At 44.3% G+C, this 20,078-nt stretch overlaps 36 non-coding genes across 36 annotated transcripts; all 36 read right to left on the reverse strand.

Annotated features, from left to right (window-relative positions):
* Positions 1-2: 2 nt before the first annotated feature.
* On the reverse strand, positions 3-75 carry TRNAV-AAC (transfer RNA valine (anticodon AAC)). Its single transcript has one exon. It is a non-coding gene; the product is annotated as a tRNA-Val (tRNA).
* A 615-nt stretch (positions 76-690) lies between these two features.
* TRNAA-CGC (transfer RNA alanine (anticodon CGC)) lies at positions 691-763 on the reverse strand. Its single transcript has one exon. It is a non-coding gene; the product is annotated as a tRNA-Ala (tRNA).
* A 1,167-nt stretch (positions 764-1,930) lies between these two features.
* TRNAA-CGC (transfer RNA alanine (anticodon CGC)) lies at positions 1,931-2,003 on the reverse strand. Its single transcript has one exon. It is a non-coding gene; the product is annotated as a tRNA-Ala (tRNA).
* A 753-nt stretch (positions 2,004-2,756) lies between these two features.
* TRNAV-CAC (transfer RNA valine (anticodon CAC)) lies at positions 2,757-2,829 on the reverse strand. The gene has a single exon. It is a non-coding gene; the product is annotated as a tRNA-Val (tRNA).
* Positions 2,830-2,894: 65 nt separating this feature from the next.
* Positions 2,895-2,967, reverse strand: TRNAA-CGC (transfer RNA alanine (anticodon CGC)). The gene has a single exon. It is a non-coding gene; the product is annotated as a tRNA-Ala (tRNA).
* Positions 2,968-3,584: 617 nt separating this feature from the next.
* On the reverse strand, positions 3,585-3,657 carry TRNAV-AAC (transfer RNA valine (anticodon AAC)). The gene has a single exon. It is a non-coding gene; the product is annotated as a tRNA-Val (tRNA).
* A 203-nt stretch (positions 3,658-3,860) lies between these two features.
* TRNAV-AAC (transfer RNA valine (anticodon AAC)) lies at positions 3,861-3,933 on the reverse strand. The gene has a single exon. It is a non-coding gene; the product is annotated as a tRNA-Val (tRNA).
* A 65-nt stretch (positions 3,934-3,998) lies between these two features.
* Positions 3,999-4,071, reverse strand: TRNAA-CGC (transfer RNA alanine (anticodon CGC)). Its single transcript has one exon. It is a non-coding gene; the product is annotated as a tRNA-Ala (tRNA).
* A 1,167-nt stretch (positions 4,072-5,238) lies between these two features.
* On the reverse strand, positions 5,239-5,311 carry TRNAA-CGC (transfer RNA alanine (anticodon CGC)). Its single transcript has one exon. It is a non-coding gene; the product is annotated as a tRNA-Ala (tRNA).
* A 479-nt stretch (positions 5,312-5,790) lies between these two features.
* Positions 5,791-5,863, reverse strand: TRNAV-AAC (transfer RNA valine (anticodon AAC)). Its single transcript has one exon. It is a non-coding gene; the product is annotated as a tRNA-Val (tRNA).
* A 341-nt stretch (positions 5,864-6,204) lies between these two features.
* TRNAV-AAC (transfer RNA valine (anticodon AAC)) lies at positions 6,205-6,277 on the reverse strand. Its single transcript has one exon. It is a non-coding gene; the product is annotated as a tRNA-Val (tRNA).
* Positions 6,278-6,480: 203 nt separating this feature from the next.
* On the reverse strand, positions 6,481-6,553 carry TRNAV-AAC (transfer RNA valine (anticodon AAC)). The gene has a single exon. It is a non-coding gene; the product is annotated as a tRNA-Val (tRNA).
* Positions 6,554-6,618: 65 nt separating this feature from the next.
* TRNAV-AAC (transfer RNA valine (anticodon AAC)) lies at positions 6,619-6,691 on the reverse strand. Its single transcript has one exon. It is a non-coding gene; the product is annotated as a tRNA-Val (tRNA).
* A 340-nt stretch (positions 6,692-7,031) lies between these two features.
* On the reverse strand, positions 7,032-7,104 carry TRNAV-CAC (transfer RNA valine (anticodon CAC)). The gene has a single exon. It is a non-coding gene; the product is annotated as a tRNA-Val (tRNA).
* A 1,031-nt stretch (positions 7,105-8,135) lies between these two features.
* On the reverse strand, positions 8,136-8,208 carry TRNAA-CGC (transfer RNA alanine (anticodon CGC)). The gene has a single exon. It is a non-coding gene; the product is annotated as a tRNA-Ala (tRNA).
* Positions 8,209-9,239: 1,031 nt separating this feature from the next.
* On the reverse strand, positions 9,240-9,312 carry TRNAV-CAC (transfer RNA valine (anticodon CAC)). The gene has a single exon. It is a non-coding gene; the product is annotated as a tRNA-Val (tRNA).
* A 755-nt stretch (positions 9,313-10,067) lies between these two features.
* TRNAV-AAC (transfer RNA valine (anticodon AAC)) lies at positions 10,068-10,140 on the reverse strand. The gene has a single exon. It is a non-coding gene; the product is annotated as a tRNA-Val (tRNA).
* Positions 10,141-10,619: 479 nt separating this feature from the next.
* Positions 10,620-10,692, reverse strand: TRNAV-CAC (transfer RNA valine (anticodon CAC)). Its single transcript has one exon. It is a non-coding gene; the product is annotated as a tRNA-Val (tRNA).
* A 65-nt stretch (positions 10,693-10,757) lies between these two features.
* Positions 10,758-10,830, reverse strand: TRNAV-AAC (transfer RNA valine (anticodon AAC)). Its single transcript has one exon. It is a non-coding gene; the product is annotated as a tRNA-Val (tRNA).
* Positions 10,831-11,998: 1,168 nt separating this feature from the next.
* Positions 11,999-12,071, reverse strand: TRNAV-AAC (transfer RNA valine (anticodon AAC)). Its single transcript has one exon. It is a non-coding gene; the product is annotated as a tRNA-Val (tRNA).
* Positions 12,072-12,964: 893 nt separating this feature from the next.
* TRNAA-CGC (transfer RNA alanine (anticodon CGC)) lies at positions 12,965-13,037 on the reverse strand. The gene has a single exon. It is a non-coding gene; the product is annotated as a tRNA-Ala (tRNA).
* Positions 13,038-13,240: 203 nt separating this feature from the next.
* On the reverse strand, positions 13,241-13,313 carry TRNAG-ACC (transfer RNA glycine (anticodon ACC)). The gene has a single exon. It is a non-coding gene; the product is annotated as a tRNA-Gly (tRNA).
* Positions 13,314-13,792: 479 nt separating this feature from the next.
* TRNAG-ACC (transfer RNA glycine (anticodon ACC)) lies at positions 13,793-13,865 on the reverse strand. Its single transcript has one exon. It is a non-coding gene; the product is annotated as a tRNA-Gly (tRNA).
* A 616-nt stretch (positions 13,866-14,481) lies between these two features.
* On the reverse strand, positions 14,482-14,554 carry TRNAG-ACC (transfer RNA glycine (anticodon ACC)). The gene has a single exon. It is a non-coding gene; the product is annotated as a tRNA-Gly (tRNA).
* Positions 14,555-14,895: 341 nt separating this feature from the next.
* TRNAV-CAC (transfer RNA valine (anticodon CAC)) lies at positions 14,896-14,968 on the reverse strand. The gene has a single exon. It is a non-coding gene; the product is annotated as a tRNA-Val (tRNA).
* A 65-nt stretch (positions 14,969-15,033) lies between these two features.
* On the reverse strand, positions 15,034-15,106 carry TRNAV-AAC (transfer RNA valine (anticodon AAC)). The gene has a single exon. It is a non-coding gene; the product is annotated as a tRNA-Val (tRNA).
* Positions 15,107-15,297: 191 nt separating this feature from the next.
* Positions 15,298-15,370, reverse strand: TRNAV-AAC (transfer RNA valine (anticodon AAC)). Its single transcript has one exon. It is a non-coding gene; the product is annotated as a tRNA-Val (tRNA).
* Positions 15,371-16,125: 755 nt separating this feature from the next.
* TRNAG-ACC (transfer RNA glycine (anticodon ACC)) lies at positions 16,126-16,198 on the reverse strand. Its single transcript has one exon. It is a non-coding gene; the product is annotated as a tRNA-Gly (tRNA).
* A 65-nt stretch (positions 16,199-16,263) lies between these two features.
* Positions 16,264-16,336, reverse strand: TRNAV-CAC (transfer RNA valine (anticodon CAC)). The gene has a single exon. It is a non-coding gene; the product is annotated as a tRNA-Val (tRNA).
* Positions 16,337-16,401: 65 nt separating this feature from the next.
* Positions 16,402-16,474, reverse strand: TRNAV-AAC (transfer RNA valine (anticodon AAC)). Its single transcript has one exon. It is a non-coding gene; the product is annotated as a tRNA-Val (tRNA).
* A 753-nt stretch (positions 16,475-17,227) lies between these two features.
* On the reverse strand, positions 17,228-17,300 carry TRNAA-CGC (transfer RNA alanine (anticodon CGC)). The gene has a single exon. It is a non-coding gene; the product is annotated as a tRNA-Ala (tRNA).
* Positions 17,301-18,053: 753 nt separating this feature from the next.
* Positions 18,054-18,126, reverse strand: TRNAV-CAC (transfer RNA valine (anticodon CAC)). Its single transcript has one exon. It is a non-coding gene; the product is annotated as a tRNA-Val (tRNA).
* Positions 18,127-18,191: 65 nt separating this feature from the next.
* Positions 18,192-18,264, reverse strand: TRNAA-CGC (transfer RNA alanine (anticodon CGC)). The gene has a single exon. It is a non-coding gene; the product is annotated as a tRNA-Ala (tRNA).
* Positions 18,265-18,881: 617 nt separating this feature from the next.
* On the reverse strand, positions 18,882-18,954 carry TRNAV-AAC (transfer RNA valine (anticodon AAC)). The gene has a single exon. It is a non-coding gene; the product is annotated as a tRNA-Val (tRNA).
* Positions 18,955-19,157: 203 nt separating this feature from the next.
* TRNAV-AAC (transfer RNA valine (anticodon AAC)) lies at positions 19,158-19,230 on the reverse strand. The gene has a single exon. It is a non-coding gene; the product is annotated as a tRNA-Val (tRNA).
* A 65-nt stretch (positions 19,231-19,295) lies between these two features.
* TRNAA-CGC (transfer RNA alanine (anticodon CGC)) lies at positions 19,296-19,368 on the reverse strand. Its single transcript has one exon. It is a non-coding gene; the product is annotated as a tRNA-Ala (tRNA).
* Between the last annotated feature and the right edge of the window lie 710 nt (positions 19,369-20,078).

Here is a 20,078-nt window from a genome sequence, read left to right on the forward strand (position 1 = left end):
CATGCATCTACCAGGGCTCGAACCTGGGACCTTCCGCGTGTTAGGCGGACGTGATAACCACTACACCATAGATACGTAATTATTCTGAGTTTTTCAAGAGATCTAGCTTATTTTTATGCCCAATCACGATGGTCGAAACACGTATCTACCAGGGCTCGAACCTGCGACCTTCCTTGTGTTAGGCGGACGATATAACCACTACACCATAAATACGTAGTAATTCTGAGTTTTTCAAGAGATCTAGCTTATTTTTGTGCCCAATCACGATGGTCAAAGCATGCATCTACCAGGGGTCGAACCTTGCACCTTCCGCGTGTTAGGCGGACGTGATAACCACTACACCATAGAAACGTAGTCATTCTGAGTTTTTCAAGAGATCTAGCTTATTTTTATGCCCAATCACGATGGTGAAAACATGTATCTACCTGGGCTCGAACCTGGGGCCTTCCGCTTGTGAAGCGGACGTGATAATCACTACACCATATATACTTGATCACACTGAGTTTTCCAAAAGATCTAGCTTCTTTTATGCCAATCACGATGGTAAAAGTAAGAATCTACCAGGTCTCGAACCTGCGACCTGTCACGTGTGAAGCGGACGTGATAACCACTACTCCATAGACACGTAGTAATTATGAGTTTTTCAAGAGATCTAGCTTATTTTTATGCCCAATCACGATGGTCAAAACACGCATCTACCAGGGCTCGAACCTGGCACCTTCCGCGTGCGAAGCGGACGTGATAACCACTTCACCATAGATACATGATCACATTGAGATTTCCAAAAGATCTAGCTTACTTTTATGCCCAATCGCGATGGTAAAAGCATGTCTCTACCAGGTCTCGAACCTGCAACCTGCCACGTGTGAAGCGGACGTGATAACCACTACTCTATAGACACGTAGTAATTCTGAGTTTTTCAAGAGATCTAGCTTATTTTTATGCCCAATCACGATGGTCAAAACATGTATTTACCATAGCTCGAACCTGGGACCTTCCGCGTGTTAGGCGGACGTTATAACCACTACACCATAGATACGTAGTAATTCCGAGTTTTCCAAAAGATCTAGCTCATTTTTATGCCCAATCACGATGGTCAAAACATACATCTACCAGGGCTCGAACCTGCGACCTTCCTTGTGTTAGGCGGACATTATAACCATTACACCATAAATACGTAGTAATTCTGAGTTTTTCAAGAGATCTAGCTTATTTTTGTGCCCAATCACGATGGTCAAAGCATGCATCTACCAGGGCTCGAACCTGGGACCTTCCGCGTGTTAGGCGGACGTTATAACCACTACACCATAGACACGTAGTAATTCCGAGTTTTCCAAAAGATCTAGCTCATTTTTATGCCCAATCACGATGGTCAAAACATGCATCTACCTGGGCTCGAACCTGGGGCCTTCCGCTTGTGAAGCGGACGTGATAATCATTACACCATATATACTTGATCACACTGAGTTTTCCAAAAGATGTAGCTTCTTTTATGCCAATCACGATGGTAAAAGTAAGAATCTACCAGGTCTCGAACCTGCGACCTGTCACGTGTGAAGCGGACGTGATAACCACTACTCCATAGACACGTAGTAATTATGAGTTTTTCAAGAGATCTAGCTTATTTTTATGCCCATTCACGATGGTCAAAACATGCATCTACCAGGGCTCGAACCTGGGACCTTCCGCGTGTTAGGCGGACGTGATAACAACTACACCATAGATACGTAATTATTCTGAGTTTTTCAAGAGATCTAGCTTATTTTTATGCCCAATCACGATGGTCGAAACACGTATCTACCAGGGCTCGAACCTGCGACCTTCCTTGTGTTAGGCGGACGATATAACCACTACACCATAAATACGTAGTAATTCTGAGTTTTCCAAGAGATCTAGCTTATTTTTATGCCCAATCACGATGGTCAAAACACGCATCTACCAGGGCTCGAACCTGGCACCTTCCGCGTGCGAAGCGGACGTGATAACCACTTCACCATAGATACATGATCACATTGAGATTTCCAAAAGATCTAGCTTACTTTTATGCCCAATCACGATGGTAAAAGCATGTCTCTACCAGGTCTCGAACCTGCAACCTGCCACGTGTGAAGCGGACGTGATAACCACTACTCTATAGACACGTAGTAATTCTGAGTTTTTCAAGAGATCTAGCTTATTTTTATGCCCAATCACGATGGTCGAAACACGTATCTACCAGGGCTCGAACCTGCGACCTTCCTTGTGTTAGGCGGACGATATAACCACTACACCATAAATACGTAGTAATTCTGAGTTTTTCAAGAGATCTAGCTTATTTTTGTGCCCAATCACGATGGTCAAAGCATGCATCTACCAGGGGTCGAACCTGGCACCTTCCGCGTGTTAGGCGGACGTGATAACCACTACACCATAGAAACGTAGTCATTCTGAGTTTTTCAAGAGATCTAGCTTATTTTTATGCCCAATCACGATGGTGAAAACATGTATCTACCTGGGCTCGAACCTGGGGCCTTCCGCTTGTGAAGCGGACGTGATAATCACTACACCATATATACTTGATCACACTGAGTTTTCCAAAAGATCTAGCTTCTTTTATGCCAATCACGATGGTAAAAGTAAGAATCTACCAGGTCTCGAACCTGCGACCTGTCACGTGTGAAGCGGACGTGATAACCACTACTCCATAGACACGTAGTAATTATGAGTTTTTCAAGAGATCTAGCTTATTTTTATGCCCAATCACGATGGTCAAAACACGCATCTACCAGGGCTCGAACCTGGGACCTTCCGCGTGTGAAGCGGACGTGATAACCACTACACCATAGATACGTAGCCATTCTGAGTTTTTCAAGAGATCTAGCTTATTTTTATGCCCAATCACGATGGTCAAAACACGCATCTACCAGGGCTCGAACCTGGCAACTTCCGCGTGCGAAGCGGACGTGATAACCACTTCACCATAGATACATGATCACATTGAGATTTCCAAAAGATCTAGCTTACTTTTATGCCCAATCACGATGGTAAAAGCATGTATCTACCAGGTCTCGAACCTGCAACCTGCCACGTGTGAAGCGGACGTGATAACCACTACTCTATAGACACGTAGTAATTCTGAGTTTTTCAAGAGATCTAGCTTATTTTTATGCCCAATCACGATGGTCAAAACATGTATTTACCATAGCTCGAACCTGGGACCTTCCGCGTGTTAGGCGGACGTTATAACCACTACACCATAGATACGTAGTAATTCCGAGTTTTCCAAAAGATCTAGCTCATTTTTATGCCCAATCACGATGGTCAAAACATACATCTACCAGGGCTCGAACCTGCGACCTTCCTTGTGTTAGGCGGACGTTATAACCATTACACCATAAATACGTAGTAATTCTGAGTTTTTCAAGAGATCTAGCTTATTTTTGTGCCCAATCACGATGGTCAAAGCATGCATCTACCAGGGCTCGAACCTGGGACCTTCCGCGTGTTAGGCGGACGTTATAACCACTACACCATAGACACGTAGTAATTCCGAGTTTTCCAAAAGATCTAGCTCATTTTTATGCCCAATCACGATGGTCAAAACATGCATCTACCAGGGCTCGAACCTGGGACCTTCCGCGTGTTAGGCGGACGTGATAACCACTACACCATAGATACGTAGTTATTCTGAGTTTTTCAAGAGATCTAGCTTATTTTTATGCCCAATCACGATGGTCGAAACACATATCTACCAGGGCTCGAACCTGCGACCTTCCTTGTGTTAGGCGGACGATATAACCACTACACCATAAATACGTAGTAATTCTGAGTTTTTCAAGAGATCTAGCTTATTTTTGTGCCCAATCACGATGGTCAAAGCATGCATCTACCAGGGGTCGAACCTGGGACCTTCCGCGTGTTAGGCGGACGTGATAACCACTACACCATAGATACGTAGTCATTCTGAGTTTTTCAAGAGATCTAGCTTATTTTTATGCCCAGTCACGATGGTCAAAACACGCATCTACCAGGGCTCGAACCTGGCAACTTCCGCGTGCGAAGCGGACGTGATAACCACTTCACCATAGATACATGATCACATTGAGATTTCCAAAAGATCTAGCTTACTTTTATGCCCAATCACGATGGTAAAAGCATGTATCTACCAGGTCTCGAACCTGCAACCTGCCACGTGTGAAGCGGACGTGATAACCACTACTCTATAGACACGTAGTAATTCTGAGTTTTTCAAGAGATCTAGCTTATTTTTATGCCCAATCACGATGGTCAAAACATGTATTTACCATAGCTCGAACCTGGGACCTTCCGCGTGTTAGGCGGACGTTATAACCACTACACCATAGATACGTAGTAATTCCGAGTTTTCCAAAAGATCTAGCTCATTTTTATGCCCAATCACGATGGTCAAAACATACATCTACCAGGGCTCGAACCTGCGACCTTCCTTGTGTTAGGCGGACGTTATAATCATTACACCATAAATACGTAGTAATTCTGAGTTTTTCAAGAGATCTAGCTTATTTTTGTGCCCAATCACGATGGTCAAAGCATGCATCTACCAGGGCTCGAACCTGGGACCTTCCGCGTGTTAGGCGGACGTTATAACCACTACACCATAGACACGTAGTAATTCCGAGTTTTCCAAAAGATCTAGCTCATTTTTATGCCCAATCACGATGGTCAAAACATGCATCTACCTGGGCTCGAACCTGGGGCCTTCCGCTTGTGAAGCGGACGTGATAATCATTACACCATATATACTTGATCACACTGAGTTTTCCAAAAGATGTAGCTTCTTTTATGCCAATCACGATGGTAAAAGTAAGAATCTACCAGGTCTCGAACCTGCGACCTGTCACGTGTGAAGCGGACGTGATAACCACTACTCCATAGACACGTAGTAATTATGAGTTTTTCAAGAGATCTAGCTTATTTTTATGCCCAATCACGATGGTCAAAACATGCATCTACCAGGGCTCGAACCTGGGACCTTCCGCGTGTTAGGCGGACGTGATAACAACTACACCATAGATACGTAATTATTCTGAGTTTTTCAAGAGATCTAGCTTATTTTTATGCCCAATCACGATGGTCGAAACACGTATCTACCAGGGCTCGAACCTGCGACCTTCCTTGTGTTAGGCGGACGATATAACCACTACACCATAAATACGTAGTAATTCTGAGTTTTCCAAGAGATCTAGCTTATTTTTATGCCCAATCACGATGGTCAAAACACGCATCTACCAGGGCTCGAACCTGGCACCTTCCGCGTGCGAAGCGGACGTGATAACCACTTCACCATAGATACATGATCACATTGAGATTTCCAAAAGATCTAGCTTACTTTTATGCCCAATCACGATGGTAAAAGCATGTCTCTACCAGGTCTCGAACCTGCAACCTGCCACGTGTGAAGCGGACGTGATAACCACTACTCTATAGACACGTAGTAATTCTGAGTTTTTCAAGAGATCTAGCTTATTTTTGTGCCCTATCACGATGGTCAAAACATACATCTACCAGGGCTCGAACCTGCGACCTTCCTTGTGTTAGGCGGACGTTATAACCATTACACCATAAATACGTAGTAATTCTGAGTTTTTCAAGAGATCTAGTTTATTTTTGTGCCCAATCACGATGGTCAAAGCATGCATCTACCAGGGCTCGAACCTGGGACCTTCCGCGTGTTAGGCGGACGTTATAACCACTACACCATAGACACGTAGTAATTCCGAGTTTTCCAAAAGATCTAGCTCATTTTTATGCCCAATCACGATGGTCAAAACATGCATCTACCAGGGCTCGAACCTGGGACCTTCCGCGTGTTAGGCGGACGTGATAACCACTACACCATAGATACGTAGTAATTCTGAGTTTTTCAAGAGATCTAGCTTATTTTTGTGCCCTATCACGATGGTCAAAACATACATCTACCAGGGCTCGAACCTGCGACCTTCCTTGTGTTAGGCGGACGTTATAACCATTACACCATAAATACGTAGTAATTCTGAGTTTTTCAAGAGATCTAGCTTATTTTTGTGCCCAATCACGATGGTCAAAGCATGCATCTACCAGGGCTCGAACCTGGGACCTTCCGCGTGTTAGGCGGACGTTATAACCACTACACCATAGACACGTAGTAATTCCGAGTTTTCCAAAAGATCTAGCTCATTTTTATGCCCAATCACGATGGTCAAAACATGCATCTACCAGGGCTCGAACCTGGGACCTTCCGCGTGTTAGGCGGACGTGATAACCACTACACCATAGATACGTAGTTATTCTGAGTTTTTCAAGAGATCTAGCTTATTTTTATGCCCAATCACGATGGTCGAAACACATATCTACCAGGGCTCGAACCTGCGACCTTCCTTGTGTTAGGCGGACGATATAACCACTACACCATAAATACGTAGTAATTCTGAGTTTTTCAAGAGATCTAGCTTATTTTTGTGCCCAATCACGATGGTCAAAGCATGCATCTACCAGGGGTCGAACCTGGGACCTTCCGCGTGTTAGGCGGACGTGATAACCACTACACCATAGATACGTAGTCATTCTGAGTTTTTCAAGAGATCTAGCTTATTTTTATGCCCAATCACGATGGTCGAAACATGTATCTACCAGGGCTCGAACCTGGCACCTTCCGCGTGTTAGGCGGACGTGATAACCACTACACCATAGAAACGTAGTCATTTTGAGTTTTTCAAGAGATCTAGCTTATTTTTATGCCCAATCACGATGGTCAAAACATGTATCTACCTGGGCTCGAACCTGGGGCCTTCCGCTTGTGAAGCGGACGTGATAATCACTACACCATATTTACTTGATCACACTGAGTTTTCCAAAAGATCTAGCTTACTTTTATGCCAATCACGATGGTAAAAGTAAGAATCTACCAGGTCTCGAACCTGCGACCTGCCACGTGTGAAGCGGACGTGATAAACACTACTCCATAGACACGTAGTAATTATGAGTTTTTCAAGAGATCTAGCTTATTTTTATGCCCAATCACGATGGTCAAAACACGCATCTACCAGGGCTCGAACCTGGGACCTTCCGCGTGTGAAGCGGACGTGATAACCACTACACCATAGATACGTAGCCATTCTGAGTTTTTCAAGAGATCTAGCTTATTTTTATGCCCAATCACGATGGTCAAAACACGCATCTACCAGGGCTCGAACCGGGCACCTTCCGCGTGCGAAGCGGACGTGATAACCACTTCACCATAGATACATGATCACATTGAGATTTCCAAAAGATCTAGCTTACTTTTATGCCCAATCACGATGGTAAAAGCATGTCTCTACCAGGTCTCGAACCTGCAACCTGCCACGTGTGAAGCGGACGTGATAACCACTACTCTATAGACACGTAGTAATTCTGAGTTTTTCAAGAGATCTAGCTTATTTTTATGCCCAATCACGATGGTCAAAACATGTATTTACCATAGCTCGAACCTGGGACCTTCCGCGTGTTAGGCGGACGTTATAACCACTACACCATAGATACGTAGTAATTCCGAGTTTTCCAAAAGATCTAGCTCATTTTTATGCCCAATCACGATGGTCAAAACATGCATCTACCAGGGCTCGAACCTGGGACCTTCCGCGTGTTAGGCGGACGTTATAAGCACTACACCATAGATACGTAGTAATTCCGAGTTTTCCAAAAGATCTAGCTCATTTTTATGCCCAATCACGATGGTCAAAACATGCATCTACCAGGGCTCGAACCTGGGACCTACCGCGTGTTAGGCGGACATGATAACCACTACACCATAGATACGTAGTTGTTCTGAGTTTTTCAAGAGATCTAGCTTATTTTTATGCCCAATCACGATGGTCGAAACATGAATCTACCAGGGCTCGAACCTGCGACCTACCTCGTGTTAGGCGGTCGTTATAACCACTACACCATAAATACGTAGTAATTCTGAGTTTTCCAAGAGATCTATCTTATTTTTGTGCCCAATCACGATGGTCAAAGCATGCATCTACCAGTGGTCGAACCTGGGACCTTCCGCGTGTTAGGCGGAAGTGATAACCACTACACCATAGATACGTTGTCATTCTGAGTTTTTCAAGAGATCTAGCTCATTTTTATGCCCAATCACGATGGTCAAAACACGCATCTACCAGGGCTCGAACCTGGCTCCTTCCGCGTGCGAAGCGGACGTGATAACCACTTCACCATAGATACATGATCACATTGAGTTTTCCAAAAGATCTAGCTTACTTTTATGCCCAATCACGATGGTAAAAGCATGTCTCTACCAGGTCTCGAACCTGCGACCTGCCACGTGTGAAGCGGACGTGACAACCACTAATCTATAGACAAGTAGTAATTCTGAGTTTTTCAAGAGATCTAGCTTATTTTTATGCCCAACCACGATGGTCAAAACATGTATTTACCATAGCTCGAACCTGGGACCTTCGGCGTGTTAGGCGGACGTTATAACCACTACACCATAGATACGTAGTAATTCCGAGTTTTCCAAAAGATCTAGCTCATTTTTATGCCCAATCACGATGGTCAAAACATGCATCTACCAGGACTCGAACCTGGAACTTTCCGCGTGTTAGGCGGACGTGATAACCACTACGCCATAGATACGTAGTTATTCTGAGTTTTTCAAGAGATCTAGCTTATTTTTATGCCCAATCACGATGGTCAAAACATGTATTTACCATAGCTCGAACCTGGGACCTTCCGCGTGTTAGGCGGACGTTATAACCACTACACCATAGATACGTAGTAATTCCGAGTTTTTCAAGAGATCTAGCTTATTTTTATGCCCAATCACGATGGTCGAAACACGTATCTACCAGGGCTCGAACCTGCGACCTTCCTTGTGTTAGGCGGACGTTATAACCACTACACCATAAATACGTAGTAATTCTGAGTTTTTCAAGAGATCTAGCTTATTTTTGTGCCCAATCACGATGGTCAAAGCATGCATCTACCACGGGTCGAACCTGCGACCTTCCGCGTGTTAGGCGGACGTTATAACCACTACACCATAGATACGTAGTAATTCCGAGTTTTCCAAAAGATCTAGCTCATTTTTATGCCCAATCACGATGGTCAAAACATACATCTACCAGGGCTCGAACCGGCGACCTTCCTTGTGTTAGGCGGACGTTATAACCATTACACCATAAATACGTAGTAATTCTGAGTTTTTCAAGAGATCCAGCTTATTTTTGTGCCCAATCACGATGGTCAAAGCATGCATCTACCAGGGCTCGAACCTGGGACCTTCCGCGTGTGAGGCGGACGTTATAACCACTACACCATAGATACGTAGTGATTCCGAGTTTTTCAAGAGATCTAGCTTATTTTTATGCCCAATCACGATGGTCAAAACACGCATCTACCAGGGCTCGAACCTGGCTCCTTCCGCGTGCGAAGCGGACTTGATAACCACTTCACCATAGATACATGATCACATTGAGTTTTCCAAAAGATCTAGCTTACTTTTATGCCCAATCACGATGGTAAAAGCATGTCTCTACCAGGTCTCGAACCTGCGACCTGCCACGTTTGAAGCGGACGTGACAACCACTAATCTATAGACACGTAGTAATTCTGAGTTTTTCAAGAGATCTAGCTTATTTTTATGCCCAATCACGATGGTCGAAACACGTATCTACCAGGGCTCGAACCTGCGACTTTCCTTGTGTTAGGCGGACGTTATAACCACTACACCATAAATACGTAGTAATTCTGAGTTTTTCAAGAGATCTAGCTTATTTTTGTGCCCAATCACGATGGTCAAAGCATTCATCTACCAGGGGTCGAACCTGCGACCTTCCGCGTGTTAGGCGGACGTTATAACCACTACACCATAGATACGTAGTAATTCCGAGTTTTCCAAAAGATCTAGCTCATTTTTATGCCCAATCACGATGGTCAAATCATACATCTACCAGGGCTCGAACCTGCGACCTTCCTTGTGTTAGGCGGACGTTATAACCATTACACCATAAATACGTAGTAATTCTGAGTTTTTCAAGAGATCTAGCTTATTTTTGTGCCCAATCACGATGGTCAAAGCATGCATCTACCAGGGCTCGAACCTGGGACCTTCCGCATGTTAAGCGGACGTGATAACCACTACACCATAGATACGTAGTCATTCCGAGTTTTTCAAGAGATCAAGCTTATTTTTATGCCCAATCACGATGGCCGAAACATGTATCTACCAGGGCTCGAACCTGCGACCTTCCTTGTGTTAGGCGGACGTTATAACCACTACACCATAAATACGTAGTAATTCCGAGTTTTCCAAAAGATCTAGCTCATTTTTATGCCCAATCACGATGGTCAAAACATACATCTACCAGGGCTCGAACCTGCGACCTTCCTTGTGTTAGGCGGACGTTATAACCACTACACCATAATTACGTAGTAATTCTGAGTTTTTCAAGAGATCTAGCTCATTTTTATGCCCAATCACGATGGTCAAAACACGCCTCTACCAGGGCTCGAACCTGACACCTTCCGCGTGTTAGGCGGACGTGATAACCACTACACCATAGATGCGTAGTAATTCCGAGTTTTTCAAGAGATCTAGCTCATTTTTATGCCCAATCACGATTGTCAAAACACGCATCTACCAGGGCTCGAACCTGGCACCTTCCGCGTGTGAAGCGGACGTGATAACCACTTCACCATAGGTACATGATCACATTGAGTTTTTCAAAAGATCTAGCTTACTTTTATGCCCAATCACGATGGTCAAAACTTGTATCTACCAGGACTTGAACCTGGGACCTTCCGCGTGTTAGGCGGACGTTATAACCACTACACCATAGATACGTAGTAATTCCGAGTTTTCCAAAAGATCTAGCTCATTTTTATGCCCAATCACGATGGTCAAAACATACATCTACCAGGGCTCGAACCTGCGACCTTCCTTGTGTTAGGCGGACGTTATAACCAATACACCATAAATACGTTGTAATTCTGAGTTTTTCAAGAGATCTAGCTGATTTTTGTGCCCTATCACGATGGTCAAAGCATGCATCTACCAGGGCTCGACCTGGGACCTTCCGCGTGTTAGGCGGACGTGATAACCACTACACCATAAATACGTAGTAATTCTGAGTTTTTCAAGAGATCTAGCTCATTTTTATGCCCAATTACGATGGTCAAAACACGCATCTACCAGGGCTAGAACCTGGGACCTTCCGCGTGTTAGGCGGACGTGATAACCACTACACCATAGATACGTAGTCATTCTGAGTTTTTCAAGAGATCTAGCTTATTTTTATGCCTAATCACGATGGTCGAAACATGTATCTACCAGGGCTCGAACCTGCGACCTTCCTTGTGTTGAGCGGACGTTATAACCACTACACCATAAATACGTAGTAATTCTGAGTTTTTCAAGTGATCTAGCTTATTTTTGTGCCCAATCACGATGGTCAAAGCATGCATCTACCAGGGGTCGAACCTGGGACCTTCCGCGTGTTAGGCGGACGTGATAACCACTTCACCATAGATACATGATCACATTGAGTTTTCCAAAAGATCTAGCTTACTTTTATGCCCAATCACGATGGTAAAAGCATGTCTCTACCAGGTCTCGAACCTGCGACCTGCCACGTGTGAAGCGGACGTGACAACCACTACTCTATAGACACGTAGTAATTCTGAGTTTTTCAAGAGATCTAGCTTATTTTTATGCCCAATCACGATGGTCAAAACATATATTTACCATAGCTTGAACCTGGGACCTTCCGCGTGTTAGGCGGACGTTATAACCACTACACCATTGATACGTAGTAATTCCGAGTTTTCCAAAAGATCTAGCTCATTTTTATGCCCAATCACGATGGTCAAAACATACATCTACCAGGGCTCGAACCTGCGACCTTCCTTGTGTTAGGCGGACGTTATAACCAATACACCATAAATACGTTGTAATTCTGAGTTTTTCAAGAGATCTAGCTGATTTTTGTGCCCTATCACGATGGTCAAAGCATGCATCTACCAGGGCTCGAACCTGGGACCTTCCGCGTGTTAGGCGGACGTGATAACCACTACACCATAAATACGTAGTAATTCTGAGTTTTTCAAGAGATCTAGCTCATTTTTATGCCCAATTACGATGGTCAAAACACGCATCTACCAGGGCTAGAACCTGGGACCTTCCGCGTGTTAGGCGGACGTGATAACCACTACACCATAGATACGTAGTCATTCTGAGTTTTTCAAGAGATCTAGCTTATTTTTATGCCTAATCACGATGGTCGAAACATGTATCTACCAGGGCTCGAACCTGCGACCTTCCTTGTGTTGAGCGGACGTTATAACCACTACACCATAAATACGTAGTAATTCTGAGTTTTTCAAGTGATCTAGCTTATTTTTGTGCCCAATCACGATGGTCAAAGCATGCATCTACCAGGGGTCGAACCTGGGACCTTCCGCGTGTTAGGCGGACGTGATAACCACTTCACCATAGATACATGATCACATTGAGTTTTCCAAAAGATCTAGCTTACTTTTATGCCCAATCACGATGGTAAAAGCATGTCTCTACCAGGTCTCGAACCTGCGACCTGCCACGTGTGAAGCGGACGTGACAACCACTACTCTATAGACACGTAGTAATTCTGAGTTTTTCAAGAGATCTAGCTTATTTTTATGCCCAATCACGATGGTCAAAACATATATTTACCATAGCTTGAACCTGGGACCTTCCGCGTGTTAGGCGGACGTTATAACCACTACACCATTGATACGTAGTAATTCCGAGTTTTCCAAAAGATCTAGCTCATTTTTATGCCCAATCACGATGGTCAAAACATACATCTACCAGGGCTCGAACCTGCGACCTTCCTTGTGTTAGGCGGACGTTATAACCAATACACCATAAATACGTTGTCATTCTGAGTTTTTCAAGAGATCTAGCTCATTTTTATGCCCAATCACGATGGTCAAAACACGCATCTACCAGGGCTCGAACCTGGCTCCTTCCGCGTGCGAAGCGGACGTGATAACCACTTCACCATAGATACATGATCACATTGAGTTTTCCAAAAGATCTAGCTTACTTTTATGCCCAATCACGATGGTAAAAGCATGTCTCTACCAGGTCTCGAACCTGCGACCTGCCACGTGTGAAGCGGACGTGACAACCATTACACCATAAATACGTAGTAATTCTGAGTTTTTCAAGAGATCTAGCTTATTTTTGTGCCCAATCACGATGGTCAAAGCATGCATCTACCAGGGCTCGAACCTGGGACCTTCCGCGTGGTAGGCGGACGTGATAACCACTACACCATAGATACGTAGTCATTTCGAGTTTTTCAAGAGATCTAGCTTATTTTTATGCCCAATCACGATGGTCGAAACATGTATCTACCAGGGCTCGAACCTGCGACCTTCCTTGTGTTAGGCGGACGTTATAACCACTACACCATAATTACGTAGTAATTCTGAGTTTTTCAAGAGATCTAGCTCATTTTTATGCCCAATCACGATGGTCAAAACACGCATCTACCAGGGCTCGAACCTGACACCTTCCGCGTGTTAGGCGGACGTTATAACCACTACACCATAGATACTTAGTAATTCCGAGTTTTCCAAAAGATCTAGCTCATTTTTATGCCCAATCACGATGGTCAAAACATACATCTACCAGGGCTCGAACCTGCGACCTTCCTTGTGTTAGGCGGACGTTATAACCATTACACCATAAATACGTAATAATTCTGAGTTTTTCAAGAGATCTAGCTTATTTTTGTGCCCAATCACGATGGTCAAAGCATGCATCTACCAGGGCTCGAACCTGGGACCTTCCGCGTGGTAGGCGGACGTGATAACCACTACACCATAGATACGTAGTCATTCCGAGTTTTTCAAGAGATCTAGCTTATTTTTATGCCCAATCACGATGGTCGAAACATGTATCTACCAGGGCTCGAACCTGCGACCTTCCTTGTGTTAGGCGGACGTTATAACCACTACACCATAATTACGTAGTAATTCTGAGTTTTTCAAGAGATCTAGCTCTTTTTATGCCCAATCACGATGGTCAAAACACGCATCTACCAGGGCTCGAACCTGACACCTTCCGCGTGTTAGGCGGACGTGATAACCACTACACCATAGATGCGTAGTAATTCCGAGTTTTTCAAGAGATCTAGCTCATTTTTATGCCCAATCACGATGGTCAAAACATATATTTACCATAGCTTGAACCTGGGACCTTCCGCGTGTTAGGCGGACGTTATAACCACTACACCATAGATGCGTAGTAATTCCGAGTTTTCCAAAAGATCTAGCTCATTTTTATGCCCAATCACGATGGTCAAAACATACATCTACCAGGGCTCGAACCTGCGACCTTCCTTGTGTTAGGCGGACGTTATAACCATTACACCATAAATACGTAGTAATTCTGAGTTTTTCAAGAGATCTAGCTTATTTTTGTGCCCAATCACGATGGTCAAGGCATGCATCTACCAGGGCTCGAACCTGGGACCTTCCGCGTGGTAGGCGGACGTGATAACCACTACACCATAGATACGTAGTCATTCCGAGTTTTTCAAGAGATCTAGCTTATTTTTATGCCCAATCACGATGGTCGAAACATGTATCTACCAGAGCTCGAACCTGCGACCTTCCTTGTGTTAGGCGGACGTTATAACCACTACACCATAATTACGTAGTAATTCTGAGTTTTTCAAGAGATCTAGCTCATTTTTATGCCCAATCACGATGGTCAAAACACGCATCTACCAGGGCTCGAACCTGACACCTTCCGCGTGTTAGGCGGACGTGATAACCACTACACCATAGATGCGTAGTAATTCCGAGTTTTTCAAGAGATCTAGCTCATTTTTATGCCCAATCACGATGGTCAAAACACGCATCTACCAGGGCTCGAACCTGGCACCTTCCGCGTGTGAAGCGGACGTGATAACCACTTCACCATAGGTACATGATCACATTGAGTTTTTCAAAAGATCTAGCTTACTTTTATGCCCAATCACGATGGTCAAAACTTGTATCTACCAGGACTTGAACCTGGGACCTTCCGCGTGTTAGGCGGACGTTATAACCACTAGACCATAAATACGTTGTAATTCTGAGTTTTTCAAGAGATCTAGCTGATTTTTGTGCCCTATCACGATGGTCAAAGCATGCATCTACCAGGGACCTTCCGCGTGTTAGGCGGACGTGATAACCACTACACCATAAATACGTAGTAATTCTGAGTTTTTCAAGAGATCTAGCTCATTTTTATGCCCAATTACGATGGTCAAAACACGCATCTACCAGGGCTCGAACCTGGGACCTTCCGCGTGTTAGGCGGACGTGATAACCACTACACCATAGATACGTAGTCATTCTGAGTTTTTCAAGAGATCTAGCTTATTTTTATGCCCAATCACGATGGTCAAAGCATGCATCTACCAGGGGTCGAACCTGGGACCTTCCGCGTGTTAGGCGGACGTGATAACCACTTCACCATAGATACATGATCACATTGAGTTTTCCAAAAGATCTAGCTTACTTTTATGCCCAATCACGATGGTAAAAGCATGTCTCTACCAGGTCTCGAACCTGCGACCTGCCACGTGTGAAGCGGACGTGACAACCACTACTCTATAGACACGTAGTAATTCTGAGTTTTTCAAGAGATCTAGCTTATTTTTATGCCCAATCACGATGGCCGAAATATGTATCCACCAGGGCTCGAACCTGCGACCTTCCTTGTGTTAGGCGGACGTTATAACCACTACACCATAAATACGTAGTAATTTTGAGTTTTTCAAGAGATCTAGCTTATTTTTGTGCCCAATCACGATGGTCAAAGCATGCATCTACCAGGGGTCGAACCTGCGACCTTCCGCGTGTTAGGCGGACGTTATAACCACTACACCATAGATACGTAGTAATTCCGAGTTTTCCAAAAGATCTAGCTCATTTATATGCCCAATCACGATGGTCAAAACATACATCTACCAGGGCTCGAACCTGCGACCTTCCTTGTGTTAGGCGGACGTTATAACCATTACACCATAAATACGTAGTAATTCTGAGTTTTTCAAGAGATCTAGCTTATTTTTGTGCCCAATCACGATGGTCAAAGCATGCATCTACCAGGGCTCGAACCTGGCACCTTCCGCGTGGTAGGCGGACGTGATAACCACTACACCATAGATACGTAGTCATTCCGAGTTTTTCAAGAGATCTAGCTCATTTTTATGCCCAATCACGATGGTCAAAACACGCATCTACCAGGGCTCGAACCTGGCACCTTCCGCGTGTGAAGCGGACGTGATAACCACTTCACCATAGGTACATGATCACATTGAGTTTTTCAAAAGATCTAGCTTACTTTTATGCCCAATCACGATGGTCAAAACTTGTATCTACCAGGACTTGAACCTGGGACCTTCCGCGTGTTAGGCGGACGTTATAACCACTACACCATAGATACGTAGTAATTCCGAGTTTTCCAAAAGATCTAGCTCATTTTTATGCCCAATCACGATGGTCAAAACATACATCTACCAGGGCTCGAACCTGCGACCTTCCTTGTGTTAGGCGGACGTTATAACCAATACACCATAAATACGTTGTAATTCTGAGTTTTTCAAGAGATCTAGCTGATTTTTGTGCCCTATCACGATGGTCAAAACATGCATCTACCTGGGCTCGAACCTGGGGCCTTCCGCTTGTGAAGCGGACGTGATAATCATTACACCATATATACTTGATCACACTGAGTTTTCCAAAAGATGTAGCTTCTTTTATGCCAATCACGATGGTAAAAGTAAGAATCTACCAGGTCTCGAACCTGCGACCTGTCACGTGTGAAGCGGACGTGATAACCACTACTCCATAGACACGTAGTAATTATGAGTTTTTCAAGAGATCTAGCTTATTTTTATGCCCATTCACGATGGTCAAAACATGCATCTACCAGGGCTCGAACCTGGGACCTTCCGCGTGTTAGGCGGACGTGATAACAACTACACCATAGATACGTAATTATTCTGAGTTTTTCAAGAGATCTAGCTTATTTTTATGCCCAATCACGATGGTCGAAACACGTATCTACCAGGGCTCGAACCTGCGACCTTCCTTGTGTTAGGCGGACGATATAACCACTACACCATAAATACGTAGTAATTCTGAGTTTTCCAAGAGATCTAGCTTATTTTTATGCCCAATCACGATGGTCAAAACACGCATCTACCAGGGCTCGAACCTGGCACCTTCCGCGTGCGAAGCGGACGTGATAACCACTTCACCATAGATACATGATCACATTGAGATTTCCAAAAGATCTAGCTTACTTTTATGCCCAATCACGATGGTAAAAGCATGTCTCTACCAGGTCTCGAACCTGCAACCTGCCACGTGTGAAGCGGACGTGATAACCACTACTCTATAGACACGTAGTAATTCTGAGTTTTTCAAGAGATCTAGCTTATTTTTATGCCCAATCACGATGGTCGAAACACGTATCTACCAGGGCTCGAACCTGCGACCTTCCTTGTGTTAGGCGGACGATATAACCACTACACCATAAATACGTAGTAATTCTGAGTTTTTCAAGAGATCTAGCTTATTTTTGTGCCCAATCACGATGGTCAAAGCATGCATCTACCAGGGGTCGAACCTGGCACCTTCCGCGTGTTAGGCGGACGTGATAACCACTACACCATAGAAACGTAGTCATTCTGAGTTTTTCAAGAGATCTAGCTTATTTTTATGCCCAATCACGATGGTGAAAACATGTATCTACCTGGGCTCGAACCTGGGGCCTTCCGCTTGTGAAGCGGACGTGATAATCACTACACCATATATACTTGATCACACTGAGTTTTCCAAAAGATCTAGCTTCTTTTATGCCAATCACGATGGTAAAAGTAAGAATCTACCAGGTCTCGAACCTGCGACCTGTCACGTGTGAAGCGGACGTGATAACCACTACTCCATAGACACGTAGTAATTATGAGTTTTTCAAGAGATCTAGCTTATTTTTATGCCCAATCACGATGGTCAAAACACGCATCTACCAGGGCTCGAACCTGGGACCTTCCGCGTGTGAAGCGGACGTGATAACCACTACACCATAGATACGTAGCCATTCTGAGTTTTTCAAGAGATCTAGCTTATTTTTATGCCCAATCACGATGGTCAAAACACGCATCTACCAGGGCTCGAACCTGGCAACTTCCGCGTGCGAAGCGGACGTGATAACCACTTCACCATAGATACATGATCACATTGAGATTTCCAAAAGATCTAGCTTACTTTTATGCCCAATCACGATGGTAAAAGCATGTATCTACCAGGTCTCGAACCTGCAACCTGCCACGTGTGAAGCGGACGTGATAACCACTACTCTATAGACACGTAGTAATTCTGAGTTTTTCAAGAGATCTAGCTTATTTTTATGCCCAATCACGATGGTCAAAACATGTATTTACCATAGCTCGAACCTGGGACCTTCCGCGTGTTAGGCGGACGTTATAACCACTACACCATAGATACGTAGTAATTCCGAGTTTTCCAAAAGATCTAGCTCATTTTTATGCCCAATCACGATGGTCAAAACATACATCTACCAGGGCTCGAACCTGCGACCTTCCTTGTGTTAGGCGGACGTTATAACCATTACACCATAAATACGTAGTAATTCTGAGTTTTTCAAGAGATCTAGCTTATTTTTGTGCCCAATCACGATGGTCAAAGCATGCATCTACCAGGGCTCGAACCTGGGACCTTCCGCGTGTTAGGCGGACGTTATAACCACTACACCATAGACACGTAGTAATTCCGAGTTTTCCAAAAGATCTAGCTCATTTTTATGCCCAATCACGATGGTCAAAACATGCATCTACCAGGGCTCGAACCTGGGACCTTCCGCGTGTTAGGCGGACGTGATAACCACTACACCATAGATACGTAGTTATTCTGAGTTTTTCAAGAGATCTAGCTTATTTTTATGCCCAATCACGATGGTCGAAACACATATCTACCAGGGCTCGAACCTGCGACCTTCCTTGTGTTAGGCGGACGATATAACCACTACACCATAAATACGTAGTAATTCTGAGTTTTTCAAGAGATCTAGCTTATTTTTGTGCCCAATCACGATGGTCAAAGCATGCATCTACCAGGGGTCGAACCTGGGACCTTCCGCGTGTTAGGCGGACGTGATAACCACTACACCATAGATACGTAGTCATTCTGAGTTTTTCAAGAGATCTAGCTTATTTTTATGCCCAGTCACGATGGTCAAAACACGCATCTACCAGGGCTCGAACCTGGCAACTTCCGCGTGCGAAGCGGACGTGATAACCACTTCACCATAGATACATGATCACATTGAGATTTCCAAAAGATCTAGCTTACTTTTATGCCCAATCACGATGGTAAAAGCATGTATCTACCAGGTCTCGAACCTGCAACCTGCCACGTGTGAAGCGGACGTGATAACCACTACTCTATAGACACGTAGTAATTCTGAGTTTTTCAAGAGATCTAGCTTATTTTTATGCCCAATCACGATGGTCAAAACATGTATTTACCATAGCTCGAACCTGGGACCTTCCGCGTGTTAGGCGGACGTTATAACCACTACACCATAGATACGTAGTAATTCCGAGTTTTCCAAAAGATCTAGCTCATTTTTATGCCCAATCACGATGGTCAAAACATACATCTACCAGGGCTCGAACCTGCGACCTTCCTTGTGTTAGGCGGACGTTATAATCATTACACCATAAATACGTAGTAATTCTGAGTTTTTCAAGAGATCTAGCTTATTTTTGTGCCCAATCACGATGGTCAAAGCATGCATCTACCAGGGCTCGAACCTGGGACCTTCCGCGTGTTAGGCGGACGTTATAACCACTACACCATAGACACGTAGTAATTCCGAGTTTTCCAAAAGATCTAGCTCATTTTTATGCCCAATCACGATGGTCAAAACATATATTTACCATAGCTTGAACCTGGGACCTTCCGCGTGTTAGGCGGACGTTATAACCACTACACAATAGATACGTAGTAATTCCGAGTTTTCC

Source organism: Phalangium opilio, unplaced genomic scaffold (genome assembly GCF_054372755.1).
Source record: "Phalangium opilio isolate 3A_F unplaced genomic scaffold, DU_Popi_V2 ptg000009l_1, whole genome shotgun sequence".
Classification (NCBI taxonomy): Eukaryota; Metazoa; Arthropoda; class Arachnida; order Opiliones; family Phalangiidae; genus Phalangium; species Phalangium opilio.